The 15,926-nt window shown below is 32.6% G+C and overlaps 1 protein-coding gene across 2 annotated transcripts in view; it reads right to left on the bottom strand.

The window, feature by feature from the left end:
• LOC130892209 (adipokinetic hormone/corazonin-related peptide receptor variant I) overlaps nucleotides 1–14,597 on the bottom strand; it is a 69,765-nt gene extending 55,168 nt beyond the window's left edge. For both annotated transcript variants that reach the window (XR_009059009.1, XM_057797445.1), the window contains exon 1: nucleotides 14,357–14,597. The gene's annotated coding sequence lies outside the window, so the exon portion shown is untranslated. The remainder of the gene's footprint in view (nucleotides 1–14,356) is intronic.
• Between the last annotated feature and the right edge of the window lie 1,329 nt (nucleotides 14,598–15,926).

Raw genomic sequence — 15,926 nt, 5'->3', positions numbered from 1 at the left:
TATAAATAATACATGGTAACAGGTAAACATATGAAATATAATTTATTGTCTATGCAAGTTTCAAGGAGCCTCAAAAAGAGCTGAATGAATCTCAATTTTTGTAGATACAACCATCGCTAATGCTTTCGATAAATTGATTTCTTTGAAATTCAAAACAATCCTAAAAAAAATTTAAAAAAGATCATTCATATACTATTTTCAAGTTATATAATAGATTTCATTAAGATACAAATTCCAAGGCAAAATTATTATTTAAGGAGGAAGTTAGATCTATGTCTATATTAAAATTCAAATCACTTCACCCCTTTTAGTCACAGTAAAAAAATCATTTTTTTGTTCGATCTTAACTAACAAAGTCGACTGAAGTGATCTTTTACAAAGAGGTATTGGAGAGTTAAGTAAAATGAAAAGGTTTGCCTATTCGATTTTTCCTTTTCATTCACATTCATACAACTCACCAGATTTAGCACCGTGCGAATTAAGTGAAAAGAAAATCATTAAGCCAAACAAGCACTTTGCCTTGAACCATTTAACCTGATTGCGATTGGATCTTTGAACCTCGCACGAATTGTATCATCTCCCAACAAACACTACCGGTCAAAAATTTTGCCCACTATATAGTTCGAGTGATAGATAACAAATAAAACCATTCCAAGGATGTTAAATGGAAGTAGGATACTGCTTTCTGACTTTCCTGTCCAATTTGTTCCACAATAGCTCAATAATTACTTTTACTAAATTCTTCCTTTCCTATTCTTACAAATATTTTCTGCACAGCTTCGACAAATGTTCAGGATCGTTGTCATGTCATGTCAGATAAATTTTCCGTATAATATTTTTTATAGTCTTCTTACTTAAAAAAAAACCTTCAATTTTTACCAGGTTTCCAGTTGCCTTTCCTTCAAAACATTTCAATCGGGATTACACATGGATGTAACATCCGTTCTTTCTTTGGCCTGCGCACTAACACTCTTTTCCTAGACCCAAAAGCCTCAAACTTTAACTCTTCACTTCATAAAACTTTCGTCCAATTTTCATGTTCTTCATCCCATTACAACCTCTCAATTTTGATGTTTTTTCACTACCACCCTTCCAATAAAGCCAGCCTCTCTCAAAACCCCTCAATCTTTACCAGGTTTCTAGTTACCTTTCCTCCAAAACATTCGAATCGGGATTACACATAGGTGTAACATCCGTTCTTTTTTTGGCCCACGCACAAACACTCTTTTCATAGACCCAAAAACCTCAAACTTTAACTCATCATTTCATAAAACTTTCGTCAATGTCCTTTTCACTGTAGACGTACTCGAAAGCAGATACCTAGATTATCAACCAAACTGATCTAAATTTGCGAAAACAATTCGTATACGAACAAGACATAAGGATGTCTGAAAAGTATGCTAATGAAGACTAAACTACAATTATAAACACCGAAGATATAATTCACGGTTGGAGAATAGTGAACGGTGGTTGCAAGCTTTAACTCATACCAAGTGGTTTGGTTTGTAAGATCTTTTCGACCTCATCTTTTGACTATAATAAAATAATAGGCTCTAGGCTCATTGATGATTGTGATCATGGAAAGTGAATCGGTTTCGTCATTATCCTTGTTATTCAATCATATATTGAAAAATTAATAGATCTGACAACGCTGCCTCAGTAATAATCATATAGTAAGACGTTTCTCAAACCGTGCCTTGAATTGCTTTGATTGGTGTTTTAATATTAATGGCAGATTAGTAATTTTATCAAAAAATACGAAAATTTATTAGGTTTTTGTGATAATTTATTTATTTTTGAGTTTATAAAAAATGTGTATTATAGAATGCTCCTAATAGTACCTCGTTAGTTTTGTTATTTATATTTGTTTAATTTGATTATTATATGAAAATAATTTAAGGTTAATTCGATGTTGAGAGTTGTAAATGAGAAAGAAATGTTTTCTTTGTAACATTTTTCTTTGTCTACTCATTCTATTTGAATAAATATCAAATTTTCAATGTTTATTTCGAAGAACTTCCCTCCTTATTTCTGTTAACAAATTTTCTCCGGTATCTCAATGTATTTGATTGACCTTCGACACCAATTTCCCAGCAGTATGTAATAAAAGAAAGGCACGTACTACTATTATTCTTGTATTCTTAATTAACTAGGCCAACAAAACAAGAAATATCGCAATCGAATGAAATATTTTTTTTTCAATTTATATGTGTGTAAATTTCCATAGAAGTAATGGGATATAATAAACTGAGAAACTCACCATTTTTTTGGAAACCACTACATTTTATTTGAAATAAGTTTTGGTTAAAAAAAAAACACAAATTGCACCAAATAAATCAAACAAAATCAAAAAGTTTCTTCGAAACCAAATAAAGTTAATTCTTAATATTTATCACACGCGAATTTGTTTTCAAATTTCCGAAATGATCGTATTCAACTCCAACACGTAGTGGCACGCAAGAAGAAACTCCAGAACGTTGCGTCGGTGGCAGAATGAAGCATCATTTAACGTCCCGGAGTTAAAAACTTTACCAGTGCTTGCGCGATACCGGAGTTGCAGGTGATTGAAAGTTGAATTATTTCATCCGAAAGTTGTAGTTTCGAAATTAGCATGAAAAAAAATCTCGTTTTACTTTCATCACGGAGATAAATGTTTCATTTTCAAAACATTGTTACAATTTGTAGACAAAAACTACAATAAATAACAAAATTATAGGTATAAAAATAATTAGTATTTAAATCCATAGTAAAAATTTAAAACCAGCTTGGCCGGAATTGAATATTATTATTAGAAAAGTCGTTTACAGAATAGAATAAATATGCGCTGAAATTAATAATAATAAAAATGAGATTTAATTCCGATTAGCAAGTGATTGTGCATTTTTTTGCATTGTAAAGTATTGAGCCTTTAACTACTTCCAAACGTGGATCGTGCTCCGCGTTCCTAAGCTGTGCTGCTTAGTCTCTCATGAGGGATAAGCATATCGAAGATGCGACTCAATAAGGACATAATGAACTGTTAAGAAGGTGGATAAGTTCAGTTCTTTGGAAACTGATCTCAGTTCAAAACAGGAGGAACTCAATTTTTCAGATATATAACTCCCATTTCCAGGAATTGTCCACAACAAGCTGTAAGAGAAACTAATGTCGTCTGCAAATAGACATATTTTACCACTGACGTCTAGATAGGCGTTTATAAACAGAGGAGTCTAGTACAGAGCCTTGAGGCACTCCACATTCTATTGGCTTGTAAAATGACATCGTTTTATCAACCCTTACAAGCTGACTTCTGTTGGAAAGGTACGACTTAAACTAAACGAAACTTGTTAATTAAAATATTATGATTAACACAATCGAAAGCCTCAGTGAAATCACAAAAGTGATGGTTGTTTAGGCTAGAGTAGACATTATTTAGGAGGGAGAATATAGCATCATTTGTGCATTTTGTACTTAAAACCCCAAATTGATGATGATATTTAAACAGAAATGATAAAAGCCCTTTTTTGACCAATCTTTCTATGATCTTAGATAACGTGGGAAAGATTTCAATTGGGCAATAATCCTCCTTTTTGCAGAGGTACAATTAAAGCCATCTCAAGGCAATTGAGAAAATTGCCATTTTGAAATGAAAAGGAATGTGCGAATGTGTATTTGTTTTCTAATCCCTTGAGAAAGTATGCAGCTCACTCTATATCTCACAAATTAACATTCTCATTCCTAATTCTAAAATTTGTAGCTTTAAATCCTTATCGTGCTACAATAAAAGACGTTTTTAGTTTTTTGGATGGATGGATGATTGTGATAAAAAATACTCTGTTTACCAAAAAACGTGAAAAAATAATCAAAAATTTAATAATCAATATTTTTTTTTGTAGTTGCATTTTAAGACGGAAATGAATTTGTGATAAAAAAAAACAACCCCTTGAAACGAAAATATGGAAAAGGATAATGAAGGAATGAATTGAATTGAAAAATTAAGGATAATCAACAGAATTAATAAAAAAAAATCGTTGTATTAGATCAATTCTTTGATTTACATAAGTTACACTGGGTATAAAATTGAATCTATATAGTATTAAATTTCAATCAGCATCGATCTGTATTAGTAACAACAGCAATTTTCTATTAGTGTGATCAAAATAATGACATTCAAAATAACCTAGTAATATGCGAGATACTTATAAAACTATAATTATTACAAATACCTCGTAATCCATTTAACAATTGCACAGATTGTACAGTATAGCCCGAAATAAACAGTACTGAACTTGTAATAATACATACTGCTACTAACTCGTCCATGACATGGTCCATGAGGCGGTCCTATTCTGTTATACTGGCGTTTCTTATGCTTCTTTTATCACATGTTTTTATCACAAAGGCGAGATGTTGAAAAACATTATTGACACTCTTTACTATTCTAAATGTGCTCCTCCTTGCTCACGACAGACTTTATACCAATGTTCATGTCATCTTATAGAATAAAGGTTGTCTTAGGTCTGCAAATATGACTATAACGGCATTTTTTAATTCATCGATGGTTTATGGTGCCCGTTTTAGCCAATTTCAACCATTCCCCAAATGCGTCTGGAAATGTGAAGAATAAGGAATCAATTCTGCTTTGAGAGTTTTTCCGAAGAAATAGACGGCATCAGTATAGCAAGTTGCCCCGTTATGGTGTGAAAATTTTGTGCACGACAGAATTGATGTAGATCAGGGATGAATTTGTATGTATCTTTGTTAATTTAGTGTGACTTGTCTATCATTCTCATCGATGAAGAACCGATCAATGATTCCGTGTCCAAAAACTGCACAACAGACACTTTTGCACTATGTAAACTTTGTACGCCCATATACATAAGCCCATAAATGAAAATATGCTCCATCTGAGAGCCATTCAGGATTTTATACCGTATCACAAGATTTCTGGCGCACGCAATCTTTATATATACAATTATTGATGTACCTGAATCATATACAAAAACGCACCCAGATCATTTAGGATTCCTTGCAAGAAAGTCCTTTTTAAGCCAAGTTTCACAAGATTCACGTTCATGGTTAATGCTGTAAGTCCTGGTACGTCTCGAGTTTCCTTTTCGTTTGCACAATATATTATCCGTATTTCTACTTTTCAGTAACCTCCAAAATCACAGCATCATTTGGAGAACGTTCATTAAGCCATTTTATGATTTCTCTCACCTTAGTACTTAACACCATTTCCAAAAATTAGGCTCCACTAATCAATTGCTTGAGGTTTACTTGAATTTGGGTCATCATCTATGTCAATTTGACATTTAGTAAAAATAGGTCACATATCAATTCTCAACTTTCTAGAACCTAGTACCCTAAGAATATTGTCTTAAATTCGTTAAAGTTAAGTAAGTTAAAAAAGTTGAGAATGATGCTTGAACATCCGAGAGGTAGTTGAGGCTCTCAAAATCTCCACATTCATCAAATGTATCATTACTGTCAATACTAGTGTCAAAACATGGGTTTTTCAATAGACGTCGAAGCTGCGAAGGGCGCTACAAAAAAAATGCTTATCGTTTTATACAATTACTGTGGTGTGGTTTACCATGACGTTCCACGGGGTCAAATGGGCAATAATGAATTCTACTAGTTTGTTTTGGGGTATCTACGTAAAGCAATTTGTCATGAATGACCAGATTTTGGAGAAATTTATGAGACACTAGGTCCTTACTGGTGTTCAAGTCCAATAAAGGCTCAGAAAACGCGAGGCGTGGGTGGACAGTCAGAAGAAGACTTAATGGAGCTATCTTTGAGACAAAAAGGATAGCTACTCACCCCAAATTAACTCTAAACCCACGACTTGCCAGAAAACACGTTAATTGGACTGACCAACAATGGAGCTCAGCTCTCTTCTCAACCGAAAGCAGAGTGTACCTGCATGGAAGCTCTAGAAGAGGAAGAGTCTACAGAAGACCCGGAGACATATTCACACAGTGCTGCAGAAAAGAAAACGTGGCTTTTGGAGGAGGTTCCTGGATGGTTTGGGCAGCCAATAACAACATTTACCACTTCTATATCTACTAAAATCATTAAAAGAATGAAAGCTATAGATTATTTGCTAGGAACTTTCGAGCGAGCGACTTGTGTCGATTTTTTTGCTCACATGTTTATATGGCTTAGGCTCTAATTTATTCAATAGTTTCCCACTTAGCAATAGAACGAAACCATATCACTAATCTAAAAAAATAAGAAGCTTTGGATACCTCTGAGCCATTATCGGATTAATATGAAATTTGTTTATATTTTCTTGACAAACTAACCTCAAAAAATATTTTTTCTTTACAGACTCATCATAAGGGACACTTATAAGTTTTATATTTCTTTGTGGTAGTCACCAGAGTGGGATAGTACATGCACAGTAGTATCTTGAAAGGAAATATGATGACAAGTGATATTTTATATATGATTTTACTAATAACAAAGAATTTTCTTGTACTAAATATTATTGTAGATGAGCTACTATAGAAATCGAGAAAGTCCTTATTGTGACTGAAGTTTACTGAGGAACAAAGTACTGAAATTACAAAACAATGTTCTAATAGTCTAACTGAAGATGACGAACTCATTAGAAAAAGTGAAATCAACATATCATCCTGGAAAATCAAGACATTGTTTCACGATAAACAAATTATCGTCTTCAGAGACTGGAGGTGAATAGTTTACCTTCAGTCTCTGAAGACGATATCTTTGTTATCGAAACGCGCGTCGGACAGTGTAATTGTAAATAAAAATTCCAACTTAGTTGTGAAGACTCCAACGGAAGAAAACAGGTTCTTAAATAGACCAGGTATTCAAGCTTATAAACACACGAAGGAATTAAGTTATATTTTAAAATCTTAATGTTTTACCTAAAGCAAGTTTTAGATACTTGAATAGCTTTTGTTTTACGTAATTGAGCATTTAACCTTAAATAACGGGAAAAAGGTACATTTAACAAAAAGTCATTAAATACTTTTTAAAGATCTTAAAAAGACCTTTCAAATGATTACTAATAAAAGACGTTTCGACTGAAATTTCAGTGAGATATGATGTAAAATAGTTGAAGCTAAAAAAAGTTGCACTAAAACTAATGCCATTTCATTGAAAATCAAAATTAAACTTATTGCTTGTACCAAATACTTGGATGTTATTTACGACATCTGGAAGTTTAGCTGATTAGAAATGCATAATTTTGAAAAAACTGAGCATTAAATAATACTTTTTTTTTATTTTTCAAAAAAAATTTTTTTGCACAGTCAAATCAAAGCATTTTTTATGACGATTATTTTACTTTTTCTATTTTTTTTTGTGGCATAAAAAACGGAGTTATAAAACCAAATTAATCTGTCACTATAGTGCGAGGATCGCTTTTCTTCACCCTTTATTAATAAAATGTGGAGGGTCTCAAACCCTTCTAACATACATACATAGGCTTGTAGCCCTGAAAATTACCTTTAAAATGGTTTTCTGTAGAATGTGATAGCTTCAAAATTAATGGAGTTTCATAAAAAATAAGAATTCGACATTTTTTTGTGAATTATAGGATATAAAAAAGTTTTAAATTTTGGGGCATGGATTTTTTCTGTTGAAGCTAAGTTGCCTGTAGGTACATTTGTTAGTACCAAGAGAGTTTTACAGGGTTGAATAATAACAATCAATAACCAATTAAATTTCATTAAAATACTATAAATTTTTCGCAGTAAAAATCAAACTGCAATGTTTTAAATAGTTAAAAGATTTTTTCCTATATTATTTTCATCAGAAGGGTAGTTTTTAAAGATTTTTAAGGGTTGATACTTCAAAATATATATGATTTTTCTATTATACAATATGTTAAGATATTTATCCTGCATAAAGGAAAAACATTTGAATTGAAAAAAAGTAGGGAAAACTATAAATTGGTATTTTTCGATAAGGGATGGTTGTCACCCCTTAAAAACAATTTGCACACCTTGCGACCATGTAGATCTGGATATGGAGGGTAAGATGAGCCTAATTTTCATGAAAATCGGAGCTGCATTAAAGAATGCGGAGGTTTGACACTATTTTGAGCTTGAATGTCTGCACTAAAAACTTAGTATCAAGATCAGATTGGTAGGTCAAGTGTTTTTCCAGGTTTTATTGAAGTTCGATTCAGAATTCGAAAACTGGTGTGAGTTTCAGAAAAACATGTCCATAGTCATTGATCAAAATTCAAATCAAATAAGAAGATGTCTGTTTCAAATGATAAATTGAAACCACAAGCCAATAGAATTTCTTTTCTTTCTTCCCAGACGTTTGACAGAAAGATATGGACTTGTTGAGTTAGGATTTGAGTTTTGCAGTTTCTAACGATGACGATTTTGGCGAAATGATTAAATATATTGAAAGTTCGATTCAGTATCTTCATGACGCTAGTAATTTCGTCCTGGAAGCGTGCAGAAGTCAGATTTCGAAAAATTTTTCTATTAAGGATAAAAATCCATCAGCTAGCAAAAAATATTAGAATACTGTGAGGGTTTTAAGGAGAAAATGTTGTTATAATGGATAAAAGGGACTATTTCGACAGCTGAATGGAAACAGGACCATAGACCAAAATCTCAAAGAATCCGATGAATAAAATGGTCAAAGCTCAAAAACTCCATATATATAGAGTATTGAATACCAAGTAAAAATTAGTATTACTTAAAAAATTCTAATTCACGGAAATATCTTGTTTACAAATATTACGCAGGTACAATACGAACCAGTTTTTTCATCGTGTTGACACAGTTTTGCGCACAGGTGGAAGAGTATTTAAAAATAACAAACAGTTAGAAATAAAAATAACACATTGTTGAATATTAACTAATAATAGGAATAGCATAAAAAATGTCGATGGTGTCTCACTGATAAACGTTCTTTGAACTAATTTGTATTAGATTTTATACTGTATCAAATTCATACACTAAAAAAAGGTGATGATAATTTTTTAATGCGAACTATTATATAACGGGGGCATCAAAATCTTTCAATATTCAGTGCGAAAACTAGACCAATAAAATTAATTCGAAAATATGCGTCTAGAAGAATTGATACCCAACAAGCAAGATCATTGGTTGGTTCTAAATGCGTGTAATGTGACTTCGCTCCTTTCCAGGTGGTGACCTCGACTTTTAGTTATTTTAAATTCGAAATTTGTCATCAGTCGAAGTCGTTTTTTCAACGTTTTGAAAAATTTTATGTCATTTGAATGAAAAAATATATAAACTGTGCAATATGAAAGGAATATACATAACCTCAATAGAAATACGATTAGTACAAATAAAAATCAATATTACGTTGATTAAAGTTTTTTATTACCATGTAGTAACATGAAATAACAAAAATAACTGATTTTTATTGATGAAAATCCAAATATGAAGTTGATATAAATCGATAGGTGCGTAGTACAAAATTTAACCATTCATGTGAGAACCTCGGACGGCGCAGTTGCATATCAAAGTCTTCTTTGGGATAATCTTCAACTAGACTATCCCTACCAATTTTTGCTTGTTTGGCAATATCAGCCACATCCTTATCCTCAAAGGACGCTAAATTACGGCATATTCTTGAACATTCACGCTTACTTTTTGGCACCACCATATATGTCACTATCTTATGTAACATCTACCTTTATACTAATCATTTTACAAACCAATCAGTTTTTTCTTTGTTAAAGCCTCCAGAAGCTACGATACGCTCCGTAAAACATATTTTTCCATCTCGCAGAAACGTCATAAGCATATTTTTTCAATTATTTTTCTATATTTTTTTAAAAGTTTGCCGTCCTTAAATCCCACGTAAACCAGAAGCTACGATACGCCCAGTCTAATTTTCCCTCCAACAGTCTGTTTTAACGTCACGTGATAAGAAGTATATTCTTCCCAGTTGCCCCGCCCGCCGCGGATTAACCTTTGAACTGACCTTACCTTCACAGTACACTCCTTTGTATATTTGCAGTGTTGGTTTGGTCAACTGGAGCTGGATTCTTAGTGTTTATGATGAGAAAAAGGCCAAGGTTTGTCCTCCTTTATCCCCGGCTCAGAGGATCCTCTGGTCTATCATACCAGCTCTGGATTTGAAGGTACGTACACCTGTAGAATATGTTGGACGACGGCTGCACTTGTTGGTATTTGAGAAGCCAGCTTGGAAGTTGGCTTTGGAAATGTCCCGTAGCGGATTTGGTCTCACTTGAGGTGAATAGAGGGCTACCAAGAACCGTTAACCTTCTGAAATTAGGACCTCAACATCTCACGATGAAAAATCGTGACAGTCTCTTGTAATGTCGTTTTCTTCTTAAGAAGCTTGATAAACTTCAGCTTACCCTTCCAGGTTTTATGACGTAAATGAAACTCACTCAAAGTTCAGAATCGGTTAATTATTATCTATTAATATTATCTACAATTGTAGTTTTTTTTCTATATATTGAAATTTCATGTTATTTGTTTCTTTATTTAGTTATTTTTATGTTACTTTTTTAGTTTTTACAAGCTTTTATCTACAAATTTTTTGACAATAAGGCATTTATAATGAATAAATGAATTACACATATCAAAAAATTTCTTTGGTATCAATTTCTTATATTCAAGTTTTGTTTTCAAGTATTATAGTATATTTTTTTTTTAATTTAACGGGTATATTATAAGTAACTCTCTGAAAATAAATTTATTTTCTAATTTTCTTTGGTGATTATTTGACGATGCTTTCAACAGATTTTAAATTTTTTCCCATTTTCCGTTAGACTGCGTCGTGCTTAAAATCCGTGACAATTTTTTAAAACCGAACATCCCTTAGCTAAACCTAAGATTTACCATCCTTTTCCATATCGATTTGCTGTAATAAAGTTTTAAAGTACACGAGAAATCGTTTTGATGGAGATTATATTTAAAAGTGGATATTAAAATTTTGGCTGCGAATCAGCTTTTAGGCTAATTAATTTCTTTGAATAATTAAAATTCCAATTAAAGGTGCGATTTAAGAAAAAATGGAAATTCGTATCAAGAATTTAATAGAACTGCGGATTATATTAACACCTGGCAAAATTTATATTTTCAAAGTTCAAATTAATTAATCTCGTAGCACACACACCGATTTCGAACGGTAGATTTTATACCAGTCCATTAGTGAACCACGTGTGGGAATTTGACCAGGCACACACGACCTTTCCAGTCGATGACTATTTTTGGTAGTGCGTGCTTCAACATCTCAGGGAGTTCATTAAATAATGCAATAGACAAACTCACATTTGAAGCTCGGCTACTAAGCACACCCTGAAGATGATCGACTCAATACAGAAAAGAGCAGTTGATTCAGAGTTAACCAGAAACTTGGAAAGAAAGGTCGCTGACCTGACTCTGTTTTACCGATACTACCATAGCAGATGCTTTTCCAAGCTGTCCAACATAGCAGTTTGTCTGTAGACGCTCACAACTTCAATTTATCCGAACTCATTCCTTTGGAGAAGTGCAAGCCAGTGGAATGATCCACCAAGACACGTCTTTTCCCTGCAAAAGTTCAAGATTGACATCCACAGGCATTTCCACACGGCACCACTAAAATTACTAGGGTGTGAAGGGTTTCATCCTCTTATGCTTGCTTTTTATATAAAAAAATTCCTACGACGATACGTAAACTGAGAAAATATTTTATTTAATGGAAATTTCTTCGGGAAAATCAGTCGGTTTTTTTGATCTGAATGTTGGAATGAACAAGTTACAAATTTTAGTAAAATCGTTTACTTTTGTCGTGTATATCATATTTTGTGGTCGACATTCCTTCAAGTAAGAAAAATTTACCTACACTAAATATTGTGAATGATAAGATGTTTCATTGATGAAAAATGAATTCGCAATTCGACCTCGTTCATTTTAACTGAAAATCTATTTGAACTTGGCAACGTTCAATATAAATATTTAAAGGGAAACGTGAATAATTGACTCTAACCTTGGAACCAAATCTGTATCTCTTGCATTTTTCACACTTTAACACTTCAAGGAAACAATTAAGTCTAATTAACGGTTTCCTTAATAAGTTTAGCTTTTTCTTGTACATCTGAAAAGTTTCCGCGATTGGGGAATTTTCCCCGGGTTCGACTAACAATAATTACAGGTCACATAAAAAAGTTTTTAGGGGAAACTTTCCGGGTTATTACCCGAGAACGTTTTGAGAAAATGCATTCCGAACGTTTTTTTATTTTTGCACTCTGTTCGTGGAAATAAAGTTACAAAAGCTGGCACAATTGTCTTCTATATTCCCACAAAGTTTGAGTTTCATCCATCATAAACTTACAAATATACCGATTTCTGTTTTACAAAAAAAGTTGAATGAAAGTTTTTCCGGAGAACTGAAGCCAACTGCATAAGATTTATGATTTCACCGCAACTACTGGCAACCTTATGGAAATTGGAAATTTAATACGAATATGTTTTGGAAACTGATACATCCAATGAAATTTGTTTTTATGTCTAGCTCTCATAGAGGGCGCTAGTAACATGGCTCGTACCAAGTAGTATTGAACTTAACTTTTTCAATATTAGATTTATTAAGCAAAATTCGAAGTGAACTTGAACTTCTTCAAGTACCATACATTTTGCTGCGTGTAGGTGTTCTTTTATCCAAAACTTCTAATCTATTATCTGAAAGCACTCCATTTCTGCACGAAAAAAAATTGTTGCCGCACCCTTAATGCCATACCATTCTCTTATATTCTGTAACCAGGGATGTTGTTCACGCCCTGGTCGATCTTTCCCGTCAGTATGAGCTTGGGAGCTGAATATCTCGGTCCTTGCAGGATGTGTCCCAAATAAAAATTTTTGGTAGTTTATGAAGCAAACGAAGACATCTTTTCTTTGATCATAGTATTTTTGAATTAGTAACTGCATACAGAATAATACTTCCCTTGTACCTAGCCCGTTTTGGAACCCACTAACCTCTTCGTACTTTTTAAATATTCGTTTGTATATAATTTTCAAAAAAGCTTTAATTGCATGGCTCATCAGGCTTATCAGTCTGTAGTCTTCACAAGTTTTAACACTGGGAACTTGAACATCATTTGATAAAACTCGATACTGTATACTGTTTTCGGAATATTTCGATTTGAAAATTATAAAGTAATAAGCTGGTATGAGTAATGATGGAAGTCAACTATGAGGTCATTGAAATGATGTCTTCCAATTCTTGAGGTGAATAAACTTTTTCTTAAAGATACCATCAAAATATAATCCAAGGGATTGAAATCGTATAACTGAGAAGGTCAATGAATCGGATCTTTTGCACCTCTACCAATCCATCGATTCGGAATTACCAATTACGACACTTTCTATCAAAATGCGGTGGAGCTCTATCTAATGTCTTCAAAAATCCAGGTACATTTCACCATTTAAATTTCCAGGTACAATGTGATAACCTATTAATTTGGATTCTCATCACACCAGTAGTGTTCATTAAGGTAATTAAACCTTGTCGCGTGAAAGTGGCCTTTAGATCGAGGCTTGTCCTTTCTATAATGAACTGTAACCAGTAGATCGTCTGGAAAAAGCTCTTGGACTTATCTGTAATGATAAGGATGTAGCTGTTGCTCTTTAAGTCTGCTCCAAGTGCTTGAAAAAGACGTATTTGTTTGTCTTGCCACATTCCTTAAGTTAACTGTTGGACTTTTATCGACTAAATTGAAACTACGACGCTCTAAAAAGAGTAAAGGGAACGTCAAAGTTAGATCAAAAAGGAACGACACAATAGAAGAGGAAATAACCTGAAAGAAACAATTATAGAATATATTAAGGAAAAGCAGGTACGGTCACGTGCAGAGGATGAGGAAAGAGAGATTACCAAGAAAATAATGGAGTGGATCTCACAGGAGAACAGAAGAAGAAAAAGACTAAAATTATCATGAATGCATGGAATAAGAGAATGAATCAGTGTACGAAATCTGAATATTTATTTTTAAAAAAGGAATTTTTGTAGTACTTTTTACCTCAACATTTTTTATTGATAAATATATATTAAAATTAATTTATATTTTAGAAAATAAAAGTATGCATTTCTGATGATCTATTATTTCATTGGACTATAACACGTGTTTGAAAACAAGTCAATTATCAGTTTTGTAATAAGAAGAAAAACAATATTTTTTTTTGTGTTATCAGTTGAACTAGATCTATATTTGGTCACACGCAATCATATATATGTCACACTGTATATATTACATCATAAATAGTGAATTATAATAGATTTCGAAGTAAATATTTCGAAAAAAAAAACATTTTGCACCTCCACGAAAAAATTTATCTGAACTAATAATTTGTCTTATGTTTTATGTTATAAATATAATAATAGATGGAAAACTTACTTCACAAACTCATCAAATCCATTGTATGACTAATGGATGAATTATTTTCTAAATTTTTGTTAAAAATTTTTATTTCACACGCACTAAATACCCAAAATACGGACAAAATTCTCGCGACACGAAAGTGACAACGTAAACATGGAAACGATGTTTTCACTGCGAAATATCTGATGACCCCCAGGTCATAATATATATTTAAAGAGGGTTTCTATTATATCAGTGATAATATTGGAATATATTTGTTGATTAATTGTTAATAATTAGTGATGTAATTTATCGACCATACACCCACATCATGATTATTATTATTTTTAATTAAATTCCGTTTTTGAATCTACATTAGTACTTCAAGTTGGAAGAGAATGTCTTGCAGATACAACTGTAGGTGGAATTATGTTAGACAGCTCGAAAAAGCATCTGCCGTGGTTGTATCGGTAAACCAAATTCAGGTCTTCGAACTTTTTTCTATACTCTAATTTATCCAAGTTTCTGGTCAACTCTGGATCGCCTCTAAATCGAATTGCTCTCTTCTGTATTGAGTGTAACATCATTAGGGTGCAAAACTTCAAAAATAAACCTTGTAGAGGATTAAAAGTTATTGTGGAATATATAATCTTCTCTTTTTCTTGGTACAGTTTCCAATCTGCTGGAAAGAAACCTTTTTTATAAGATAGAGAAAAGAGTTTGGGCTAGTGGCTTTATTGATTGTCCAAGTTTTACCACATCTTACTAAATTCTATTTCTGGAATTGATATACCAACTCCAGGCAGTTTAGGTGGTAGTACCAAGCTTCAAAAAATGTTCTTTTGGTCAGATCATTTCAACAAAATGCTAATTAGTTGTTCGATGAAAACGAGTTTAGTCTATTGCTTAAACTCTTTGTTTTGATGTGAAAACATACAGTTTGAAGTTGTATTCTAACGAACTGCTTAAATGAAATGAACAAGATGATAAACTAATCACTGCACTTTTAAATCAAAGAGATTGTCAGCTGAATGAACACCAGTTGGCCAGAACCACCAAAAACTCAATCATTAATTGATAGAGGCATACACGATATTTGTCTTTGAAACAAATTGATAAAAACCTTGTTGAAATTTCTCGGACATCCATCGTATTCTCCAGATCTTACCCCCAGTGATTTCTGGCTGTTGTCAGATTTCAAAATTATTCTCCAGGAAAGGAAATTTGGCTATAATAATAATTTCTGAAGTTGAAGTCTATTTTGAATATACAAAATAGAAATTAGAGGTGTTTCAGAGCATTAGGGTGCAATACTTCAAATATGGACCTTGTAGAGGATTCAAAGCTATTGTGAAATATATACTATTCTCTTTTTCTTGACACAGCTTCCAATCTGCTGGAAAGAAACCTTTTTTGTAAGATAGAGAAAAGATTTTGCTCCAGGAAAGAAAATTTGGCTACTATAATAATAACTGCTGAAGTTGAAGTCTATTTTAAATATACAAAATAGAAATTAGAGGTAATAGCATATGCATTATGTTGATATGAATGGAGTTACATTTTTAAGAAAAAATGTGTTTTCCTTGTTTAGACTACGTATGTATTT

The sequence above is a fragment of the Diorhabda carinulata genome, chromosome 1, assembly GCF_026250575.1.
Source record: "Diorhabda carinulata isolate Delta chromosome 1, icDioCari1.1, whole genome shotgun sequence".
In the NCBI taxonomy this organism is placed as follows: Eukaryota; Metazoa; Arthropoda; class Insecta; order Coleoptera; family Chrysomelidae; genus Diorhabda; species Diorhabda carinulata.
Note: the sequence above shows the minus strand (reverse complement) of the source record. Positions and strands in the feature narration are given on the sequence as shown.